The sequence below is a fragment of the Ptiloglossa arizonensis genome, chromosome 8, assembly GCF_051014685.1.
Source record: "Ptiloglossa arizonensis isolate GNS036 chromosome 8, iyPtiAriz1_principal, whole genome shotgun sequence".
NCBI lineage: Eukaryota > Metazoa > Arthropoda > Insecta > Hymenoptera > Colletidae > Ptiloglossa > Ptiloglossa arizonensis.
Genome location: NC_135055.1, coordinates 7,182,216 through 7,208,142, shown reverse-complemented (window position 1 = coordinate 7,208,142; position 25,927 = coordinate 7,182,216). Strand labels below are relative to the sequence as shown.

Here is a 25,927-nt window from a genome sequence, read left to right as displayed (position 1 = left end):
ATATCGCTAATAATCATTTGGTACCTTTTGGAATTTCTTAGATACACTTTGGAATCTTCTGTCACATGGCATAACCTTCCGATACACTCTGAAACCTTTTGATACTCTTTGAAATCTTTCACTACCTTTAAGTATTCTTCGGTTGATCTTCAAATTCCCTAGTTCGCAGGAATCTTTTAACGAAGACGTTACACTTCGTGGATAGCAAATTCCAATACGACACAAATAAAAACAAAGAATTTTTTTTATAAATACGCTAGTTTATTCAACTGTACTCAATCGGGCAGCTGTGATGGGGGTCTTGATGGACAAAGTCCAAGAACAGGAAAGTTCAGAGAACACTGCTTCGTTGTAAAGTCCGTTACGTTGAGAGTTCCACCGTAGAAGAAAATGGCGCGTTCAGTGACACACGCGGCCGCGCATGCGCGTCATTGTCCGTGGGTGTAAGTAGATGCACGTGATGTTATTATATTTTGTTGCTCGTGCCGGATGCCAGACCCTCGCGACTGGTTACTTCTGGTTTCGTATTCTGGCGCGCGGATATTTTCAGAAGGCGTTCGAGCCACGAAAAAAAAAAAAGGGTTGAGAAGAACGGGGGGCGAGTCTCATTTGTACGTTGTAACACGGGGTGAATACGGGATAGCCCTCTACCGTCTAATAGAAAAAATTCCAAGCTGGAACCGCGTTCTATTTCCAGCACCGAAATGTATACCGGTCCTTAATCCGTTTAATCAAGCAGCTGAGTACATTCTTCGGTATTATTTATACCTGATGTTGAATGGGCAACTCGTGAGTATCCCTTTAATCTTTGCGTAAAACTAACCTGTTCTCAATGAGCCAAAGGGAAATCCTTTTTTTTTTGTTCTTCGTTCTTTGCTCGCTTCAAAGGAGTAATAAAATACCAAGTACGGTAATGTTTCGGTTATTGATAAAATGTGCTGCTCGTAAAACTGTTTACGTTTCTTCAACTCGGCCGTAATTCCCAAGGATATATACCCATGAAAGCGAACTAAAATTCTCCACCCAGAACAGACCCGATTTCCTAGCATTAAGGTGCTATCGCGGTATAAATTACCCGGTATTAACCTTAAAGCGACACGAGTTGTTGCCGCGTTAAATTCTCTGGCGACCGAGAGTCGTCTTTCGAGTGTAAATGATTAATATAAAGAACGCGGTCATTCTACTATCCGTACACCGTACAAGTCTCCCTATCGGTTGAAATTTGATTGTTCTGTTGTTCGAATATTTTATACGTCTCTCTATTAACTCGAATAGTGTACATTGAAAGGGTTCGATGAAAAAGTATTCTAAACCTGTAAAACTTGTATCTTCATTGTAGAACAAGAGGAGGAAAAATACAATTGTCCCTACCGTGACGATTTCAAATCTAAAAAAAAAACGATGGATTATCGTCACGCGATTGGTCGAGAAAGCCCCGAGGAATGCACCAGGGTCAAGAGCACACGGCCGGGGAATCACCGAGCGGCCAGTCACGTCCAAACGTTCCCAGCAACCTCTCCGTTTCTCCTTATCGTCCATTTTTCACAACACTGTTCCTATCCACGTGCGCGGAGTCCTTCGCCGCGCGCAAATGAATCGCGATCGGTGGAGAATTCCACGAACGTTTCGCGCAGTTTATCAAGGTAGGGAATTAATTTAATCAACCGTATCTCCATCTGGATCTCGATACGTAACGTGATCGATCGGCAATCGTGGTCGCTGCGCGCGCCCATCGTTAAACGTATTTATGGATTTTCGTTGCGGCGATATTTCAGCAAACGTAGCAAGTACGCGTTCCAGTGTAATTAAAGCTTCGCGGTATCCGCTTTAATTGATAAAGGTGAAGGCGATACCGTAGCTGACTCTTAGGGCTCGTAGAAAATTTAATTAGCCAACACGACGCCATAATCGTTTCTCCCTCGTCGTTGATTTATCCACGCGTTTACGGTAATGCCCCGGTGGACTGTGCCGGAGTGGGGATACTCGGTGTCGTGCCTATGGTCGTTTTCTAGTTCGAATTAGCGCGGTATTTATTAGACGATTAGAACCAGGTACGGTTCACCGTTAATCTCTTTTTCTTGAACTCTTCGATAGCACGCCCCGTGGGTAATTGTGCTAATGGCCGTGTAACCATATCGCCTTTTACGTCGGGAGTACTTATTGTCGATGGAGATAATTGGACCAATTGCAGGCTTTCATGGGCTTCGTATCTCAATTTCTCGAGCTCCAGTGCCTCCATATTTTAATATCTTCATGCCCACAGCTTGAACAGTTTCAGTGATTCGCTGGTATCTTTATGTTCGGGTCGCGCTCTAATGTGGTAGTCGGTAGCTTAATGGTCCCGCGATGCTTTAACGTCTTTGAATTTCAGGTACGCTAGTATTTTCGTGTCTAAAATAACCATAAATAATATCGTACGAGTTAATACGAGAATGAACATTCCAGGAACGGTTTAGGACCCCATGTATCAACATCCCGAGCCCCGTATCGAACTACAATGTTCCAACGTGTAAATATTTCATGATATTTAGTTTCACTGGATTAATTTGTCAGTGCCTCGATGGCTTCGTGCTAGGGTGCTGCATCATGTTAGTATCTCGGGATCAATGCATTTGCTGTATCAGTGTCTTGAGCCAACTTGTTCCAACATCGGTGTTATTAATATCTCGGGCTTCGATGCCCGAATGCATTAGCATCGGTATCGTGCGGTATCTGATATTTTTTAACCAGGATGTCTCGATAGATCAATATTTCAATGTCTTAAACATTAATAGTGCAGTACTTTTTGATATCATTATCCCGCAACGCTGTCATAATTAAGACTTGGGCGACATGATGCATGGTTGAACAAGTTTCCACTTTCATTGCGCCGTGTACCTGTTTAGATAAAGTGTGTGCGATACATAATTTTTTTTTCAGCGTACAAATCGAATATACGAACCAGCTGGTTTATTCGAGATGGGCTTTAACCCTTGTTGTCTCACGTTTGGGTCATTTCGGACCCGGAGGGACTTTTCTTACAATTATACCGTCGGTACACCTTTATTTGAAAAGTGAGAAAATTACGATGAAATAATGGGATCTTTACGGGACGGGTCCGTTTGGACCCAGACGTTGTCTCTCCTGTGGTCGTCCAAATCACCAGTGTAGGGAATGTTAATAACAACACTAAGAACAGAGCAACGATACGTCTTTGTCACGTCACAGTTGTATGTATTAAACATACATTTACGATAAAGATACGGTACGCTGTTCGTAACCTAACATAAAAAAAATTGAACGAAAATCTACGAGAAATTTTATCGAGCCTTGGGTTATACTTGTTCCACCTTTACGATATTTCGTTAATAGAAATTTATTGTACGTGCACGTAGGCGTATAATTTCGCACGGCTTACTTTGACATTAATTTCAAACTAGCGTTACATCTTAGTTTATGACTTCTTTCGAGGAGGAGGAGGATAAAATCTGCTTCGTTTACAAGTACGGGTGAAAATGGCGGGGAAAATATTTTATGACACTCGAAGGACTCGCTTTTGCCTTTAAACATTTATTATACTCCCTTCGTGTCTAAGAATTAATAGAGAAATCTGGCAATCAATTGCTACGCCGATAAACTTTCTACGTTTAATTGAGTAATTTTTTATATCGAAATATTTTATGTCTTTAGGGAAATAATATTCCCCGGTATCGTCTCTTTGGTCGTATGTTACAGATCGATAAAAAATTCAGCGATTTATGTATATTCTTGTTCAATCATTCGGAGAAACTCGATTTCTATTTCCAAATAAATAACTCGTGCAGAACTATAGTGAAAACTACAATTCCAAATACGCGAAAATAACACACTATATCGATACGAACCGGATATAAATTTGTATAGAAAAGTAACGATTGTACATAAGTAAATGTTGAAATAATTCCGAGATATACAAGACGAACATTTATAGAAATAATTGGGATCGGTAAACCAAAGTAAACTGGTTTTAAAGTATTTATCTACATTGTATGATTAGTACAATGTCTTCATCGTTACTCTGGACTTAGTCGCTAATATTAATTAAATATGCATAATAATGCTAATAACTACATGGCCGTAATAATTGACTTTATTAATTCTAATAATAGTAATTATTTCACGATTCTAATTAATTATTATTTATTCGTGTAATTATCTCATACAACACGATGTATTCGAATTTTTTACGATCTTAATTCGCTCCACTCGCTGCAGCCAACATCCGCGCCTGATGCTATCACGGGTATAGGCTGTGTTAAAAGTAGTGTGTATTGAAAAAGAGGGATGAAATCGTCCAGACGGCTCTGTATAATCTATTAAATGACTGGACGGCAACCCCGCGAGAATGCAACTAATAACGAAGTAACCCTCGGGTTATTCGAGCGAAAGTAAATCAAACTACTCGACGGGTTTTGCTACGCGGAGATGCACGACTCGCTTCCCTAGAATTAAAAGGAGAACGACACGACAGTGTGAAAAAAAACTAGCGCCAGAACGTGGTAATCGTTAGCGAGAGCGGAGCGAATTAGCGATTGGTGCGCAGCGATCGGCGATGAGCAATAAACAAGCGGCGTTAGTCTTAATTTTACAACGACGGACAGACGGAAGTGACAGGGTCCCTTGTGCCGTACCTCTTCTCCTTTTTCCGTCCAACCGATGAATATCCTGCCGCGCACATAATCGGCTCGTATTTAACCGCGAAAGTGCATCCTGGCTGCTCGTTAACGACGTAACGACACGAGAGTGCGCACGGCCGAGCTCGCACGAGGAACACGATAAGCGAGTTTTTCTACGCGGCGCATTTTGCGGACGACGAAAAGAAAAGGTGGAAAACACCACGGCCGCGAGTTACGCCGCGTTAAAACTGACCCTGGCGTGCATCACGATTGCACGAAATTAACTACATATATCGTCGAAGGTCTGTCGCTCGTGTTTGGAGGTTATGCGTCGAAGTGTCGTAAACATTTTACACAGGTAATTCTCACCGCCGTGCGAGGGCGACCGAAGCATCACCGTTGCGAACGTCGTGTGTGAAACATATGTTATAATTTCTGTTGAATCGTCGAAACGTTTGGAAAGTTCCATGTCTCGAAATTATATGAAACAAAAGTGGTAGTATCGGTTCTGTGAACCTTACCGTTTCGGTGATACAGTCACGATAAATTGCTGCACGATTTTGCAAGCAGATCGAAGTCAAGCACACGTAACACATTGTATCACAGTCGCATGCGTTTGAACACTTCCGGCTGATTTCTAACCGAATCGTATGCATTGATTACGTTACGTGTTATTGATTGTTTATGTCGCGTGAAAGACAGTCGAATAAGATTACCGACACGGTTTCTTAGCGTCCAATCCGATTCCATTCGTTTATCCACTTCGAAATTGCTTAGCGTTGTTCGTGCCATAACCTAAAGTGGTTGTAGCTGTGAATCAACCGGTACCTAGACCTTTATCGGATAATATTTTTTTCTCCGGATGTAGAAATATTCTGATAGAGTAGGACTTTCAAATCACGGCATATATTGTGGTATTAAAGTACTTACTATTTTGAGGTTACACGCTGAAGTGGTTTGAAATTATTGTATTACATCGATACACGTTGGTAGTTTGAAATACTAGACACTGCGTTATATCGAGACTAAGGATCAAAGGATACTAAAAATATCGTTTCAGGTATTTTCGGGCTGTGCGAGTTTCAAAAATGACAATCTGTTCCAGTGATAGATGAATCTTCGTGACCGCGTGTCAGCTCATCGGATTCGCCCGTTACACACGCGTTTCCGGGGTGTTTCCTTCGGATCAGATTTTCCGTTACAGCTCTTTTTATCTTTTCCATCCACGTGACACCTACACGAGCCCGTACGCAGAAACGTGATCGGATTTCCGGATCGAGTTTTCGACAGGAAGACACGTTGATCCCGTCGACGCGACCAGCGGAAGGGTTACCAACTTTTACCAATCGACAGAGTAAAGAGTGTTGGTAATATTGTGGGCGATGATTGGTTCCTTCGAACGAGACAAAATTTATCGATACGTAAAAATTTACCTTTCGATGATTGAAAAAAGAAACGAAGAAATTGTTTCGAGAAAGTAAAATAAGAAAAATTGATACTCAACTACCGTTGTATTACGTCATAAAAAAAGACTTTCTCTAAACGAAACTTTGAAACTGTAATATGACCCAATTAAAAAAGGTAATAAATAAATATACAATAAAATTACAAGTTCTTATTTGTATATAATAAAAGACTTTCTTTTTAAGGTTTTAATATTTATAATATTATTTTAATGGAAATTTTGATTTGCACATTTGGCTAAAGACGAACCAATGAGATGCTTCTCTCAGTGATATGGTTTTGTTTACACAAGGTCCTTTGTGTTGACCATGATACAAATGTGAATGCTACTTTACGCTCGCAATCTCTTTACGGTTGGCACTACTAGTCATCGGTTATTTTAACGTTAACAGATATTGCTAATAACCTTTTAAGTGGAAAGAATTATTCGTCGGTTGGGATCAGTTGCTGTATCAGAATTTATATTCGTACGAAATTCGATTCTTTAAAATTTTGATTTCGAAAAATTCTTATTTTCCAACGTATACATTCGATCGATTCGTTATGATTTGCCCAATTGTCGTGGAAAAATTGTGGAAACTAATTGAGTTTGACGTGAGTGTTAATGTTTACCTTCACAATATTTGCAAAGGGAGAGCATTTTAAAGGTCGAGACAGATAACAGGATCACGTGTATCGGTAGTAGTGCGGGAGAAATGTGCGAGGAAGCAAATATTTGTACAGATGAGCATTGCTTTCTTTATCGAACAGCGATTAACATTCTCGAGTGCAATTTCGTGGGACCCATTTTCAATAAGCGATTAAAACACAGCGATAGTCGGCAAGTTACGCACACAGGCGTGCATTTTCTCACACAGTGATATAGTATACGTCGAGGGACTTTCTCGGTTGATCGATCAAGTCGGCCACTTTTACGATCGATCATCGACGGTCCAGCAGATCACTCTCGAATTCTCCAGCAGCCGTGATCGTCTAGTGGTTAGGACCCTACGTTGTGGCCGTAGTAACCCAGGTTCGAATCCTGGTCACGGCAATGTGTCAGCGATACCATTGTCACGGTGGAGGTTATATTTTTTTCTCGAATTTTCCGTGCATCAATCTATCCTGTCGACACTCGTGGAAAGTGGACAGCGAGTTTCAGATAATTACAATACGAAATATTGAATTTGTATTCTTCGGTCTTGTTTGTTGCGAATTTATACTTAAATTTAATAAGTGATTCATTGAGCCGAATTAATTTTTAAGAAAAATTTTCCCAATGTTTTAAACTTAGGAATTATTTAATGGTTTTGAAGCTCTTCTACAAAGTTTGGTAATTTAAGAAGAATATTTGTGACGGGCTGTATAATCTGTTGCTTAGATAATATTATCTACATCTTTCCTTTTTTTTTGTTCTTGTTTTTCTATCGAACATTTATATTGTAAACTATTAGTTCAACATTATTTTTTCTTGCTTCTATTTTTCTTTTAAACTTGTACTGTTCATTACTTTGTTTTATTTAGGTCACTATTTGCGGTTGGCTGTACAATCTATTGGTAAGATAATATTATCTACATCTTTCTTTTTTCTACTTTTCTACGGAACATTCATATTATATACGATTGGTTCAACATTATATTTCTTGCTTCGATTTTTCTTCTAAACTTATACCGTGCATTACTTTGTTTTATTTAGATTACTCTCTTTTTTATTTTCTAGAGATGATTCTAACCTCAAGAGTCCAAACGTTATAATAATTACTTTAGTCGAGAGTGACTACATTGTTATCCTCGTGTTTGCGACAATTGAATATATCTGTTATTTAAAATAGCAGAGTTCTTCGAGGGGGACAGAGTTATTGGATCGCCCTGTATATAGACTGCAACGTGACAGGTTCGGCGGAACATGTAGCGCGTTGCGGTAGGTCCTCGTCACGAGAACGATAAATCTCGGAGGTCCAATATTTGCCTTCCCATAGGAAAGGCCTCCGTAGCGTTTCCCGGAACTCGAACGAAAATTCCTTGGAGCCAGTCTGTTCTCCGAGAAGAAGCAAATTGACTGTTACACGCTGGCCGTAGATAACCTCTGGCAATAAATTCATTAAGTATCTCGATAATACCGCGAGTTAGAAATCTCGCATTTTTCTGCACACACCGGTTTCACGTACCGTATCCTACATCGCGATACGCGACTCTCGCGACATTGTCATGTTGCGAGCTGAAGTATTCATTATCCGCAAGAATTTATAACGAACAAACAAAGGTAAACTTCAATTTAAATAATTTTATATTCTTTACAGTAAAACTCAAGATAGCGGTGAATCCTGGTAATTGAAAAAAAAATGTCCGGCTAAGTCTGTCCTAAAAGTAGTTGTGTCAAAGGTATTTTATTTTTCAATAATTGGAAGTACACTTTACAAAATTAATTTAAGTACACTGCTAAGTGGTATTTTTGTTAAACATTTTTTGCAATGTAGAGAACGATGAGAATTAATGCAAACTATTTCATTTGTCAATAATTGGAAGTACACTTTGCAAAATTAATTAAAGTACACTGCTAAGTGGTATTTTTGTTGAACATTTTTTGCAATGTAGAGAACGATGAAAATTAATGCAAACTTGGTACACTAAATACCAAAAGGTATTTCATTTGTCAATAATTGGAAGTACACTTTGCAAAATTAATTAAAGCACACTGCTAAGTGGTATTTTTGTTAAACATTTTTAGCAATGTAGAGAACGATGAAAATTAATGCAAACTTGGTACACTAAATACATCTGACAATGAATAAGGTTAGAATTGAAAGGAACAGGTGACGCTAGGCTTTTAATTCGTTATCATATATGGTCCCGAGTTATGTGAAAAATTTTGGTTAGATCGGTCTTAGGGGTATTAAAATCGAGCGGGAGTCTTCGTAAATCACCTTGAATCGTATTGTACGTTTCTAAAACAAATAAATCCATCGGATACCCTAATCCGAGATTCGAATAAAAAAACAACAGCAGTTAATGCATTTACATCGCCGTGTAGTATCAACAGAGACGTAAATCGCGCAACTAACATTTCCCGTAACAAAAACAAACCGAACATTTCGACTCTACAACAAAGAAACAGGTAAAGGAAAACTGAGCTCGAAGGCAGAGGTAGACGTTGAAAAATTCTAAATATACTGCGCCGTCGATTGGTCTCTTCGTTCCGCGCATACAATATGGACATTAAAGCGTGTTCCTTGGCACAGCTCCATCGTTTTCGTTCCCGTGGCCAACACGCGTTATTATCTCGTAGAACTCGATTTTCAATCCTGTTGCGCGCGCGCATGCGCTCGAGTCGCGACACTGGACGATATTTCTGTATCTTAAAAACCTTCATGTTCCAAAACTGTCGAGATAAAGGATAGTAAATCAAGCGCTCGAAAGGTTTAATATTTATTTCTCTTGTATACGTGCACGAATGGAGGGGGAAAAGACTAGTCTACACTGCAAAAAACCTCCATTTTTTAGTCAATCTGTGCGAACTTGTACTTTTTCTTTAAAAAAACTATCTGTTCTAACGATACTCCTATGGAAAAAAAAAACTTTCACCTTGAGAGGTACAATACTCCATATTATAATACACGTAGGTCATAGTTTTATTTGAAAATATAATATCGTATTATCGCGTTACAGGAAACAACAAGGTACCAATAGTTTCTCAAGAAATGTTACTTCTCTTGGTTACAAATGTTAGTCGAAGTATAACTTTTATTTTTATTCCGTAAATTTCATTTGAAATCGATAACCGTTTCGATCTTTGCTCTATACTCTGACGCAACCGTCCGGTGGAACACGATCGGTGGAATACGATCAAGTATCGTAATCGCCACGCTGGAAGTCCCCTGTTATTAGTTACTTGGATATAAATTTTAGCGAAATCGTAACTTTTATTTTTTATCGCATAAATTCCCTTCCAACGGTTTCAATAGAACCTATAGAAATAGTTCCATAACTCTTTCGATGCTTGGTCCGTACAATACCGGTAGACGCGTTTTCCGATTGGTGGAATACGATCGAGTACCGGGCGATCGCCCACGTTGGGAATCACTGGTTACTGGTTACCGTTGCGCACCGATATTATTTCATGTCCTTAAGGGTTACCGTCCCCAAGTCAATAAATCTATCTATCTGCATATCTACACGGCGCCTTCTGTAGGCGCTGGCGTCGTACAAACGTCTCAATTTGTCCGGCAAGCGGCGTGGCATTTCAACAACGTGTACGAGCAGGTCGGGTTGCGCGCGCACGTAACCGCGAACGCGGGCGACGCAACCGAAAATCGACAGGCTCGTTTCTCGCGCGACCACGTGAATTATTGCCAATTACGAACGCGGACCCTTTCTATCCGGCGCTGCCGAAATTTATAGTCAATGATAAAGGTATCTGGCCGCGGTTCGTGCGGTTGTAAAAGCGGTTTAACAAGCACCACCAGTTTCCAACACGCGAGCCAATAAATCGGGGCCCACCTCTCGAATCACTTTCTGGCCCCCATTTCTCGAGCGAACCTAACCTCTTCCGCTCCACCCGCCCCGCCGGCGCTTCTAGCGGTCCCACGATATTATAATCGTTTCGCGATACTTATTTATCGCGGTTATTAATAAACAAATGATACCACGCCGAACACCTCGTCCAGTAAATATTGTAATTAATGCTCGTGATCATTTCCGAGCAATGGCCGCCGTCGATTCTCGAACCCATTACGCACGGGCGGTGTTTTTTCTGTTTTCGCGAGAGATTTTACAGCGACGCGCAGCCCCATCTGGTAATAAAATTTGCTTTCGAGAATATTGGCCGTTCCGATCGTGATTTCGCGGGGAGGAAAAAATTGTTGGAACGATGATGGTCGCTACGGTGGTGCTTGGGCTGGCTCTGAAAAAGTTTTACGACATTGGGGGGTTTACCGGTGGATAATTTTTGTCCCAGGTTTGAGAGATCGAGTGTTTCGAGGATTCGTAATATGCTCCCGTTGAGAAATAATGTTCGTTTTCGAAGTACGAGGATACGGTGATGAAAATTTTTTCAATTCTACTTTCACAGAGTGGGGCATCTTTCTAAACACTAAAAGTCTACGGTTCTTTCACCGATATGAAAATATATTTACGACAGATCATTTTTCCCGCATTTTTCCCAAATTTGAGAATTATGGATATCCTTTGTTCGCGTATTTGTGCCCGTAGACGACACAGAGACGAATTCAGGGACGTGTACCAAATGACTTCAAGCATGAATATTTATATTCCGATAGAATCTAGTGGGTAACAAAGACAATTAACATTCGCGAGGATACGTTCGTATCGAAAGTCATAAAGGAAACACGTATACACTGAAAACGGAATGTCACCTTAGCAATCAAGGGTTCAGTTGAAAATAGAAGAGCGGCACGAAGGTCCCCGACAGTCGGCTCGATCCTTCCACGTGGATTCGACGCGAGGAAGAAATGAATCTTTTACGCGCCATCACCGCGGATGCATCCGGTTCTTCCAGATCCTCTGGCACGAGTGGCACGTGACGTTCTAGCTCCTAGACGACGTAGAGAAAAAACAGTGAAAAGAACGGCCGACAACTGCATGCCCTTCCCTCGAGCGAGGTAAGTTCGAAAGGGTAAAAAGAGGAAGAGACGCCAATAAAGGGAAGGGAGCAGAGGGGGGACGAATTATTGGGCCGTAACATACGAAGCGTCTCTTTTTAGATTGGAATAAAAACAGTAAAGTGAAGATTGCGCAGTAGGTACGGAATGACCGTACTTCTGCTCATCTTTTACACGAACCTCGATTCTTGCATCTTAGACCTCTATTTCCACAATGAATGTTCTCTATTTTGGTTCCTCCACTTTTCTAAATGAAATTTCACAATTATTATTATTACTACTCTTTCCAAATCCTACCCACGATTCAACATCTATAAAAACGCGCGCAGTTTTATAGCGTTGCGGCTTAGTAGGGGATATTTACGGTCGACCTTGATCTTGTACAGATAAGTTATTTACGATAAATCGAAATTTAATGTTTACAGGACACACGGTGAAGATATCGCTGGATATATCTAAGGGAGCGTTCACTGGTGAGAGATAGTATAAAAACTTGGCGAGGTGGACTACGGTGGGCGTGAAGGACGAGACTTTACGACGGGATACGCATCCTTGGAGGATTAGGACCGAATCAGGAGCAGGAACGCGTGAAATTTCTGCATAAATAATCCGCCTTTCTAATCCGCGGCTTTCGCTCCGTCGGCCTCGTATTTTTTAACCCTCGTTAGGAGTCTTGTCGAACGAGATAAGGGGACGGCGCGCAGTCAATAAACGGCCCCCCTCCCCCCCTCTTTCGGGTGACTTTTATTCGGGCGGGCGGAACCAAACGGTATCGATCGAAATTATTCACCGATGCCAAGCTATACTCGAATAAATTTGTTAAATAGTCGATCGTATCGTGATAAATTTTCACGAAATAACCGTCATTTTATTGATAAGTTAAATAAACCAAGAGCTGTATTACCGATATTTCTTACGACGAAATTACACAATAAGTAAAGAGTGTGTCTTCGTTGATAATAAGAGTAATTTTAATCGAAAATTTTTAGTATTATAAATCTTGGAAACATCATCACCCCAAAAGTAAACATTTTGGGAAGAAATAGTTGTAATTTTACAAGTGTACCGAATATTAAAATAATATTTTTGTATTATCATCGGTGCGAACTGGATCCCGACAATGGACGAATAATAGATGAAAATTTGTCAGCAATTTATTGTAGAAAATTTTGTAAAAGCGTAGAATTTTGTGGGTCGACCTCCGTTCGAACAAACGATACTTCATTGGTGTAAAAATACATAACCTTCGGTCAGAGAAAATTAAGTTACCCTCGAAGTGACCTTCAGAAGGTAAAAAATAAAAAATATCACAGTCGTCCCGTCGAATTGTACGTTAAAAACCAAGGAAAAAATGTTCTCTCTACCGTAACTTTCAAAACCCAGTTGCTTCAATGATATTTCACCCTATACATTGTGCAAAAAGCAACATAGTTCCAAGATGCATTTTTTCTTCGTAGAGAGTTAAATAGGGTGGAACAGACATACGCGGAGACATTGAAACGTATCGATAGCATGGAAGACGTCTATTCGTAAGATACAGACGGTAAATAACATCGAGCCGATCAAGATAGAAAAAGTTGTCGACGCGAAGAGATATCACCGGCGCCATCGCTCCGTTCCACGAATTCGCGGCGCGACACGACTCGGGCACTAATTACAATTCCTGGTGACGATAATTCTCAAATTAAATGGCGCGACAGACGTCGACGCAGTTTCGACAAAGAAATGAACGCAACATCGTAACGCCCCGTGCGAGTCGCCCGTCGAAATGTTCGACGATGGCGAACCTTGTTCCTTGCGCATCTTTACGATACAGTAATTATCCTCGGCGTCGTTGGCTGTGGGAACGGGGCGTAAACGAAGCGATATCGAGGAAGCCGCGTTATACGAGGTGTTCGAATCGAACTCGAGAGAAAGTGCCCTTCCATTTACGATTGCCCGAGTAGTACGTAAAACTCGAGCTTCGATAACAAGAGATACCAATTACACGGCTGCCCACGAATAAGCACCGCCCCTTTCGGATCAGTGAACAATTAAGGGAGAACTGATAATTTCGGCTATAAAAATTCAATTTCTTTCGTCTGTCTTTTTTACAATGGGAATATTATCTTCTGAATAAATCGCATAGGAATTGGAAAATTAACAACGTCGAAGGACTCTGAACCCAATCTGGCCCGAAATTTTTACGAAACTTGACACGTCCGGAGAAGAGCGAAAATATTACGTGCAAGTTTTTGCGAGAGTTTCCTGTTTAATGGTCGAGTGGCCGGGTACGTTTACCTTACACGTAATCAAAACGGTAGTGACGTACGATCAGAAGGTGCCGCGCGGAAATTACGTGCGTCCAAGTCCGGATAATTAATGTCCAATGGGAGGCCACCGATTCTCCATCTCGAAACGCGATTTATTATGCGCGCGGCGATAAATAACTCGCGCGCGAGAAAAACCGCTTACGGCTCAATCAGTGTCCGCAGGGTGACCGTAAATCAGCGGAAACGGAAAAATTACCGAGGGAAAAATGGCCTCTTTCAAAGGAAGTCGGGCGCGTTCATCCCCTGTGGACGATGCGTTGAAATATGGCGTCGCTTCGGAGCGTTTAAACGCTCGCTTAAGGGCGCTTTGGTCGCCGTCGGAACGCGGCCAAGCATAAATGAACGGAATTATTATCGACGTTGGTTTCACCGATGAACGAAGGAAATTGAAGGGTTCCGTGATTGAGGTGGCGTTGATCTACGGTTGGGGGAACATGGGTTATTACCTCGATAACTGATCGCAAGTCGGGTCCACTTCTGTTCAGATACTGGGGGAAGATAGCGACTTTTTTCCTGGAATCGACGTTCTTTATCTCGAACCGAATAGGAAGTAATGAGTGAAACATGATGGCGCAACCAGTGGAAAAAGGGGGGGCACACGCACGCACAGTCCCCCTGTGGAAAAATCGAAACGATTGTTTCGAACGTTTATCGAACGTAAAGAAAATTTTATAGAACGTTTACGGAAATATTCTCCGAAAATAAAGAAATTGTTACCCTCTTGCTCGAGTGTCGGTATAATATATTCGCTGACCCAGCGTTTGGGAGAGCAGGATTCTGTAGCAGAAAGGATATAAGGATATTGTAACATTTTTCTACGAAAAGAAACAAGGCGCATTCACATCGTTCAGTGACCAAAAGTTGCTCCGATAGTCGATACAACGTTCCACCGATTTATCCAAAATGCAGAAGATCACATATGCAGAAAATGAATAGGGAAGTCGACGAATGACTGAATCCTTTCTCGTGAAAAAATTGACATGGCTCGTTCACATCGCTCCGCAACGAAATATTGCTCTAACAATCGGTACAACGTTGTACGAACTTACCTGGAGTCCAGAAGATCGTATATTCGTACAAAAAGAGATAGGAATGTTATGGAATTTTTCTACAAAAATGTGCAAAGGCCCATTCACATTAATTCACAGAGAAACAATCGGTGCAACGTTGTACGAACTTACCTGGAGTCCAGAAGATCGTATATCCGTACAAAAAGAGATAGGAATGTTATGGAATTTTTCTACAAAAATGTGCAAAGGCCCATTCACATTAATTCACAGAGAAAAATGTTCGAACGATCGATGCAACTTTACCAACTTGTTTTCAGTCTAGGGGAGTGTGTACCCGTAAGAAAAGAATAGGAAAATCGTAGAACTATTGTGGAAAAGTACACAAGGCTCATTCACATCTGTTCATCGGCAGAAATTGTTCTAACAATCAGTATAACGTTGTACGAACTTACCTGGAGTCCAGAAGATCGTATATCCGTACAAAAAGAGATAGGAATGTTATGGAATTTTTCTACAAAAATGTGCAAAGGCCGATTCACATTAATTCACAGAGAAAAATATTCGAACGATCGATGCAACTTTACCAACTTATTTTCAGTCTAGGGGAGTGTGTACCCATAAGAGAAGAATAGGAAAATCGTAGAACTATTGTGGAAAAGTACACGAGGCTCATTCACACCTGTTCATCGGCAGAAATTGTTCAAACAGCCAATGCAACGTTTTATCAACTTATCCTAAGTTCAGAAGACCGTGTACTCATACTAGAGAGAGTTGTAGAATTATTCTAGAAAAATGTGCAAAGTACCATTTACATCGGTTCCCGAGCAAAAGTCACTCGAGTCTCCTATTTAACCTTCTAGTCGCTTAACTATGATTTAGTGTAAAAAAGGACGACCAAGGGTAATAAGCCGAGTGACGATCAGCTTCTTCAACTTCCTGTTGCTCCGTTTGCATTGCTATTCGTTCATTTATTTTTACGCCTCCATCAGAGGAAGAAACTCAATTTTCTCCCTTTACCAAACGAAATTAGCAGCGATAGCGTGGAAACATTTTAATAAAGAGTCGCGTAATTGCACAGAATTGTGCATATCACCTGCTGCTTCCCCCACCTATGCTATTTGCTACCTGGTTTGAAAGCAGCTTGGCTCTATTTAACACGGTATTTAACCATCGATGCGAGGAATCGCGGCGATAACGATGATTGGTACTGAAACGATCGCGGAGAGACGATGGGAACAAGGTAAGATGTGATCGATAAATGTACAGGGCGATACAGGTGTCTTAGACCAGGTGTAGAAGCTATTGGAAATAGTTCGAAGGAGAATCAAGAAGATCGGAGAATCGTGTCACGTCAATGTTCTTGATCCTTATCTGAGAATCTGTTCAAATGGAAAGTGAATCGTTAATAAGAGAAGTTCGACCGTATCGCTTCCATTTTCTGGAAAAATGTTTCTGCTCGTACTTATTTATCTTCAAGGTGAGCGGATCTCAAGGTTTAGACACGTCTGGGACACTCTGTACACGAATTCACTATACTCGGGATCGTTCGAAAGGCAGAAGCTCCAGGGAAAAAAATAGAATTCCGTTAGAGAAGTACCGATGACCTTGAAAACTGAGAAAATTACCTCGAGGAAGAAAATTTGTCATTTTTATCGTCCCGAGAAGTGTCATTTCTTCTCGAACGTGTTCTTACGTCACCGAAAATCATCCATTTGGTAAAACAAAATAAAGATAAACTCGTACGACGATACGAACCGGGTAACATTGAGACGAAGGTGTCGAGTTTTCAAAACACCCGGTACATTACGCGCTTGTTTGGTATTTGAACCGCGTACATCCGTAATATTGTAATTCGTATATTTTCTCGGTTAATGAAAACCCATGGAGCACTGATAGGTCCGGGTAGATATTTCTGATGATCAAAACTCCGTTTGCATAATACAGCGATTTGCATCCAGGAAACGAAGTGGCATTAGATAACGGGCTTATCGTTATCTTTGAAAACCGCACGTGAAACACACCACTCTCCGTAGTAGGACCTTTCAGATACTCCGCGGATAGCCTGATTCCGAATCGCTCATGCTAACGACGCGGCGTTTCCTGCTTCGATTTCGAGCCTTCTGGATTAATATTCTAACGGTAGTGAGTTCTGTTCTGCGAGAAAGATCAAAAACAATAAGGCTCTCAGTATACTTCGCACCACCTTCTTTACCGAATTTTTCGAAACATTGATTAACGAAACAATTGGGTAGATTCGAAGATCGTCGTGAAATAGTGCAACTGGGAATTTCAAATATAGGGAGACGGAGGAAAATTGTTAAAATAGTAAATAATACCGAATCGAATAAAGTATTCAATGTTTAAAACAAATTTGTTACATAAGAGTCAACATCTGTTCTCTCGTCTCACCTTTTCGGTGGTGTGCTTGTTCATCGTGTACAGAATGTTCATAAATAATATAAATGTTCGTATATTTATAGTTGTTAAAAGTTGAATTGTCGTAGTATTCTTCTGTACAATGGAAAAAACGACAGAATTTATCGAACAAGCTAGTATATTGTTCGAAATAATTACTATACGGCGAGAGATACGAGAAAAATATAGGAAACTTTGTTTCGTCGTTGTTCACGTACAACATAATGTTGTAAAAGAAGAAATTGTCTCCTCGATCCTGCGTCATTAAAAAGAAAAGCCCGTAATCGATAATGTATCATAAAATCGCCACCTTCGACTTCTCGGTGGTCGACGAAATAAAACTCGAACTTCGGAGCGCAACAAAATACAAAAGAAACTGGAAAATGAAATTACCGATAGATTAGCCTCTACTAAAATACCCCTTAAAGAGTGATTATTCGTCACTGATTATTATTCATTACCGGATAATAATCGGGAATTTTCGCTGCTGTAGATTGGAAAGATTAATTACGGAAAAGAAATAAGTACCGTAAAAATAACTTATCTCGGTGGTGTGTTTCATCGAAATTACAACTTTCCATTTACTCTTCTACACGTTCCACGTGAGCCGCCATTGCTCGCTCGCAATATTCCCAGAACAATCAAACCAGCCCGGTCAATGGACGATCGATGCTATCGCGAGCTCTGTTCCGGGACGAACGATTAAAACCTGGACGGTTAATTAAATCGTCGTGCGCGAACGGACGTTAACAAATGAACCAGGCTGGGGCTCGTTAGGCGAAAGACGAAGGGCAAGGGAGCGTGATACGTGCAGGTTTCGGGGTGAGGGGCCCGCGCAACTAATCCTTCGATAAGCGCAATCAAAGGACGCCTTTTCGATGCACGACGAATCGACACGCGATCGCTATCGAGTCGCGTCTTCCACGTGATTCGTTCGGGGGAGACGCCCACGCGCAGGCGCGTACCTAATGCACCAGATGTCAGCGATACGTATTCCATTCGGTTTCATTTGAATACTCCGCGTCGGGATTTGCGGTACGCAACATCCTGCGCGCGGTTCGCGCCGTGGCACTCGCAATTCTCCGATCTCATTTTTGGTGACGATGTACCCGATCGGTCGAGACGAGAACTGTGGTTTTCTTTTCTCTTTTCGTTTTCTTTTTTTTTTTTTTCATTTTTTAATACACTTTTCACTCTTTGATCAACCGTCGGAGATCAACCGTAGATACCGCTCTGAGTGGAGTCTCGTCGATCCGATCGTTTGATTTAATCTTTCGACTGCCGCGCTGGAATACCCTCCGAGCATGGGTAATGATGGTATTTTAAATCCTCGAGTTAACTTTTAACGAATGTTGCGAACAAATTCGAAAGGAATTATTTTTCCCGTCTTTGGGAACATTGATTCCGGAAGAGAAATTTTAATCGATAAAAATATGTTGCAGAAATTCAATTGTAGGCGAGAAACATCTAGTAACATCTGGGTAAAGAAAAAATAAATATTTCTCGCAGTTTTGCAACCGGATGTATAGTATTTAAAGGAAGGTGTAGAATTCGTGTTTTCAATTATGATACGTTATATTGTATATTATGCTAGTTTTAATTGTAGAAGAATCATGTATTGTGAGAACGCGTGGGTCGAGAAAGACCCATAAGGTTAAAACAACACCGCTTTGGGATAAAAATGAAATATTACAAGGAAGATGGACAACTCGAAAGTAGAGTGGTCCGATAAACGAAATATTGTAAAATTCGGCATTGAATCAGAAAATTACAAGTTGGACCTTGGTGGGGACATTTTCGATCGAATCAATTGGAAATTTGAATATCGAAGGATACAATCGGTCGACTGGAAGCGTCGAAATAATTCCAAAGTTACTTACATAATAATGTTCGATTCCTCAGGATGCGTTAGAAAAAAAATGTAGAGTATATTTTTCTTTCTTACATCTCTATTATTTTTCTTTCGTTCATAAAACCGTCTAAATTCGTCAATTTTCATCTAAGACGCGCATTAGTTAGCAACGCGAAACATCCAAACATTACGAAAAATGTCGTAATCGTTCCACCGTAAACGCAGAGGAAGATTCCCTTTTTTCAATCAGCCGGTATCCCCGTGACTCGATTAATAACTTTCGATCGATCGAAAGTGAAATCTAACGGGATCTTTCGCCGGGAGCAACTTCTGGAAGCTGGTTTACCCGGTTAATTCGTTTTTATCTTATCCTCCACTCTTTCTTCCGTTCTGCATTCACACCGTTCTACGGCGCATCGATTTTTCTCCTGTTCCTTTTCGTCCAGCCTCTGAATCGAGACTTTCGCACAGTCATCCACCTCGTGCATTCGTACAACCGTCCAAAAAAGGTATTTGCCCGTTACAATATCTCACTCACGTTTCGTACCGTCTGGTATAAAATATTACGTAAAATGGTTGATCGGTTCACCGTGTCGAAGAGAAACGATCTCCATGCGCAAACTATCGGTTGTAAATGCATAATTTTCAAATCGTAGTTCGTTAACCCACGAACACGAATGATACACTCCGTATTACGAGCAAAAAGTATTTATTGAGACGGTAAGATCGCGAACTGGTCGATCGAAACGGTACACGAACAAATAAAGAAAGAAATATTCGAATGAATTCAACGTAACGATATCGACGCTGTTAAACGTAACGGCAGTCCGGTAACAATAATTACCACACAGGTCGCAGTCGTCGTTGATCCGACGTCGGAGGAATTGTAACGGTGTCGCGATTATCGCCGGTAGAAAATGCAAGAATTCGTACGCACGACATTTATGAGCCCACTTTGAATTTATTGCGCGAAACGATTGACATGCGGAAGCGACCGGAGTAAATTTATGCTCACCGATGCGATCAATTATCCTTGATGGTTGGCAATCAGCCTCGATTAAAACCGCTTTTTAATGAAATCCAATTACTTGCAATTAAATCTTATATAGCGGAGCCGAGTGGACCGATCGTGCGACAAGAAGCGAATCTATTAAATCGATCCGCTCGCGTCGTCGTGGATTCCCGTTGTTTCGTCGGTTGTCTCGTTCGACCAGCGATCGATCTCCTCGTTTAGATAGTCTAGCGAAATGCAGTCTGGGCCGGTACTAGTTTCCGGTAGGATCGTGTGGTCTGGAATCAATCGAATCACGAAATTGTTCCTCCAGTAACGACGCCACCGACGCCCGTGCAACCTGTACAATCAAAGAGCATCGTTGATCAAAGGTTACGAATGTATAGAGTCGTGGAAACGAAAAATGATACGATCGATACGCCGCGTGCGGGGAACGCCCATAGGCGTTCAAGGAGTACGGTAAACAAACGTAGCTCTAAGAATCCCGCACACGGTGAACGTACCTTGGATTCTTGTGACTTATCGATGAAGTTTTGTTTTACAGCGATTGAGTTCGAATCATCGAAGTCGGTGACAATGATTCGTGAATGTACGGTTAATGTATTGCAAGATATTTAATTTCTAAGCTTTGTTAGCACTGAGGTTATTAAGTTTTATCGAAGGGAAAGAGAATCGGCTCGTCGAGGTCGGTACACTGATTATGAATCATAATCGGGATAATGATGACCTTGACAGATCAATTTATTCTTCTGGTAATCAGAAATTATTTACGAATTTAATTGATAACTGTATTGATCTTGTATGATTAAATAACAGGAAAATATTATCCAAGGGTAATTTTTCCGTGTTAGTAACCATTTTCTTTATGTATGTCTCTGTCTATAATTTAAAAAAAATAATTTTCCAAAATTATTGGAAAGTTAACAAACCTGCCCAAAGTTATTACCCAGCCCCAATAAGCCACCAAAGTCAGAGTGCAAGTCGGAAGCATCGCGATAATCATCCAAGGTATATCGTAGAGCCCATTCTTCAGCAACACCCTTATTGCCAGTGCGCAAATATAGCAAGAGAAGAGAGCCAATGGCGTCGTGACCGCCAAGTATAGTATATCCAGTAACATCTAGAAACAGGGAAATCCAAAGATCTTAAATTCTCTGGTAATTTTTCAAAATTGGAAATAAAAATTTACCGACTCTACGATACATAAAAATGATAAAGATTGACTGACTCTACGATAGATAAAAATGATCAAAATTGATCGACTCTACGATACATAGAAATTATCAAAATTTCTATCGAATCTCTAATCGAGCTTCTACCATCTCGGTTTTCTTTGTTATATGAAAATTTCTGCGTTTAAAATACTAACAAAAATTGTCCATCCGTCGAATGTCACTGTCATAATTCTACGGTCAAATATTTTCTGTACGCTAAACGGGAGAGTCCCATAATTAGATTTTAAGTAATGCCGAGCAGAAACAAGACAGGAGTTATCTGTTTTGGTTTGGCGAAGGTAAGAGGAGCATCGAAGAGCCAGAGTGGTCTGTGTCGGTTGACAGAGAATGATAAGGCTCTTACTTGTCGGGTCACTATTACGGTATTAAACCATATCACGATACTACGGAAGATGTTGTGACGCGGGACCCTCTTAGTGGCGTATTTGTATCCGCAAAGCTCGCATCTCGTGTGACCCGATTCTGTTAGCCATCTCTCGAGACACTCAGCATGTACTAAGGCCACTGTACCGCGACACCTGTCACGTTCGTTCAAATCGTATTAGGATCAATGAGCCAAGGTGTACGTCAATTCTGATCGATTGACACTTTGGAATGCCGATCCAAACTGTCATTTCGTGTTTACGTACATGGAGGTCAGCATCTAGGACAGTACTTGCTAGAATACAAATAACTATCGAATCTAGAGGATCTGAGTAACGTAAAACCTAGAATAGATCAAACCCGAAAAATAGTATTGAAAATTATAAGAGATACCACAGTTTAGGAAATGAAGGAGAAACGAAGAATATAAAAATGATTTAAAAAAAATGAGATTTATTTTCAGAGTTACAATGTACGTACTCGTGTTAAGAGTAGCCAAGAAGGGTTTGCGAATCGTGTAGATACTTGTCGCACGATTCTTCGATTGGAGAACAGTTTCAACTACGATAAAATACAAGTGTCGATCGTTGGAAAGGAGTGAAGCACTCTCAACGAAAGTAACCTGACAGGAGTACCATCTAAATACAATCTAGATTCGATCTATTCCCCAAGGTGAATTATCTCATCCATCGTGATTCATAAATTGCGATAAACATCGATAAGCTCACTTGCAAGCCGAGACTAGCGGACCGAGGTAGTTGACGGACGATACGCTTGATATTTGACTGTCCGTTCCTGGCATAGACTGGTTTCGTATTTCATGTGTAACTCGGTTCTCTTCCAATCGAGAGTTGGTACCCATGTGACATATTCTGCATATGTCACCGGAGATTCGGGAATCTGAAAGAGGTAGACACCATTGAAAAAAACATCTCGTCGATTCCTATTGATTCGTATAAATTATCCCACGGTAGGCCACCGAATAAAAATTTCATCGAACCGTACGTGGCGCCACTGTAGCCAATCGGATACAGTGCACCCCTCGTTAAAACGTACGCCGCGTTGGGTCTTTTTCGACCCAACCATCTTCTTCCATAATTAAATCTATCGCAATACATACAGCGGGATGTTCCGATATCCTCGTAATCGTCTCATGGTAGTTATAAAGTCAGAAACGTGGGGACGCCCCGGTACTTTTATCGAGGGAAAAACGTGATATTCTATCGAGGTGTTGTACAAAAGCGACCTTGTTCCTCTACATTCGACGAAATTTCATCCCTCGAACGGGAATATTTCGCAATTTCTCCGTGTCAAGTGTCTTAAAGATCAGTGGTTCTCAATCAACCGATATTCCTTCACGGCCGACTGATCCGGCCGTTCTACGTGATTTTTCACCGCAAAAATGACACCTTGCTTCGAACGCGCGACGTACCATCGTCGTTGCCCTTAGAATCGCTCAAGCTCCTCCCGCGGTACTTTCTGTTCACCTCGTCCTTCGTTCTTCGCGGTTGGTCAGCCGTGGACGGTTTCTGACTGGACGTTAAGGCCTGGACTGCATCGCTGAAATTTTCCAACAGGTCGAACTTATCGGCGAGCGGATCTGAAAAGAAACGAAGCCTCGTGGAATGAACGAGGAGTCGGAGGTGGGGCCGTGAAATCCAGCGGCGACGGCTACGATCGGAATTCTAACCTGTATCGTTCGCGGGATCGTCATCGGTCTGATCGTTTGACATCAAAAAGGCGGTGGGATCATCCTGCCGTTTATCCTCGCCCGTAACGTCGTATATTTTTCGCCGTCGTTTATCTGTCGCGATCGCGAGCCGCGCTCCTTTATTTCCTGTGGTGCATTGGGGATCCGCGACATGCACCAGACGGATCTCTCGTGTTCCACCTACCACGGAGCGTCGAATAAATCCATCTTCCAGCACCGCGAACTTCACCGTGGGTTCTGACAATTGAATGCGCGGTGTTATCGCGGGGGAAGGGATTGGCCGACCGGTAAAGCCGCGTGCACGCTTATCGCGGCATCTGGTAACGCAACCTATGCGCGGGCATTTTTTACGGGTACTCGTGTACCGATGTAACGTCGAGGCTCGTAAAAGCTCGAGATCGCGTAGAAATATTAGCCGCGACGCGAGCTTCGCTTGTAACGTTACCGCGGTCTCGCGATCGCTATCGCGTAATGCCACGTTCGTGCTTGTAACAAAGTATGTCGACGCTGCCCGTTCGATTTATTTCGACGGGGTCGTTTGTGAGAAAACTTTACCACTCGATCGTATCTAGTCTTCACGGGAAGAGAAAAAGAATCGATAGGCTTGCGTTACACGAATTCTTCACCGGGTAAAGTCACGTCGACACTTGTAATTGGGTCCTTTGACGCAATCTCATCGCCGGAGCTACTACTATGTAGCAGGGTTTAAAAATATCATCGAAACCTAACCGAACAGGATCGAGTCAGGTGAGTCAGCTTGCAACTGGGTTAAAGCCACGCCTACACTTCTAATTGAATCTTTCGACGCAACACTAACGGTGTATCTGTTACTGTACAGGGTAGTTTTTTATTCCAATTGAGATGCAGATGAATACTCGGGAATTACAATCGCATAAAGCCACACTTTCACTTGCGGTGAAATCTTCTGACCTTACGTGCTCGCTTCCACTTGAATAGGTTCGTTTTTAGAAATGTTTGCAACGTAATTCAATGGTGTTCACGCCTAAAGCCACGTTTACACTTGTAATTGAATCTTTTAACGTGACATTAACGATACATCTGTTACTGTACAGTGTAATTTTTTATTCCAATTGAGACGTAGATGAAGATGCGGATGAATACTCGGAAATTACAATCGCATAAAACCACACTTTCACTTGTGGTGAAATCTTCTGACCTTACGTGCTCGCTTCCACTTGAATAGGTTCGTTTGTAGAAATGTTTGCAACGTAATTCAATGGTATTCACGCCTAAAGCCACGTTTACACTTGTAATTCAATCTTTTAACGTAACGTTAACGATACGTCTGTTACTGTACAGTGTAATTTTTTATTCCAATTGAGATGCAGATGAATACTCGGGAATTACAATCGCATAAAGCCACACTTTCACTTGTGGTGAAGTCTTTTGACCTTACGTGCTCGCTTCCACTTGAATAGGTTCGTTTGTAGAAATGTTTGCAACATAATTCAATGGTATTCACGTGTAAAGCCACGTTTACACTTGTAATTCAATCTTTTAACGTAACGTTAACGATGCATCTGTTACTGTACAGTGTAATTTTTTATTCCAATTGAGATGCAGATGAATACTCGGGAATTACAATCGCATAAAGCCACACTTTCACTTGTGGTGAAATCTTCTGACCTTACGTGCTCGCTTCCACTTGAATAGGTTCGTTTGTAGAAATGTTTGCAACGTAATTCAATGGTATTCACGCCTAAAGCCACGTTTACACTTGTAATTCAATCTTTTAACGTAACGTTAACGATACATCTGTTACTGTACAGTGTAATCTTTTAATCCAAGAGATGTGTAGATGAACACTTGGAAATTACCACTGCATAAAGCCACACTTGCACTTGTAATAATTTTTATCGATACAATTTCGTCGATGTTTCACAATCTCTCACCACGTAACGAAGGTAAATATATTTCTCGCTGTACAAAGATCGTTACCACTTAAAGCCACATCTGCACTTGAATTAAAATCGTGTGACGCAATCTCGTCGTTCAATGACTATCTACTTCTACAACACAAAAACTGCAATCATTCTGGACAAACGTGTTAGTCACTAATTATAGATTCTTATCGCTAAAGCCGTATTCACACTTGCGTTGAAAACTCTACGATACTATTTGCTCAATTTCGGCGCACATGTTTGCACAAAAGCTGGCAATTTAACTCGATAATATCTGACATCGATTCAGCAAAGTTACGTTCAAGCTTGCAATTAAGGTATCCAAGTGCAATCACCCTGTGCAATTTCCACCGTTACGAGAGTATTTGCAATCCAGGCGTATAACGTTCGAATGGAACGG

The 25,927-nt window shown here is 41.2% G+C and overlaps 1 protein-coding gene and 1 non-coding gene across 11 annotated transcripts in view; both read left to right on the top strand.

Moving 5' to 3' along the window:
* The window catches only part of LOC143150747 (uncharacterized), a 170,007-nt gene that overhangs the window by 109,568 nt on the left and 34,512 nt on the right, over positions 1-25,927 (top strand). Inside the window, exons 4-5 of one of the 10 annotated variants that reach the window (XR_012993159.1) lie at positions 11,455-11,695; positions 12,121-12,757. The exons of 5 other annotated variants lie outside the window; for them this stretch is intronic. The gene's annotated coding sequence lies outside the window, so the exon portion shown is untranslated. Of the gene's footprint in view, positions 1-2,919; positions 3,494-4,313; positions 4,993-5,739; positions 6,201-11,454; positions 11,696-12,120; positions 12,758-25,927 lie in introns of those variants that run through there. 4 more of the 10 variants (XR_012993172.1, XR_012993158.1, XR_012993165.1 and 1 more) reach the window with 4 other exon arrangements.
* On the top strand, positions 7,060-7,131 carry Trnah-gug (transfer RNA histidin (anticodon GUG)). Its single transcript has one exon. It is a non-coding gene; the product is annotated as a tRNA-His (tRNA).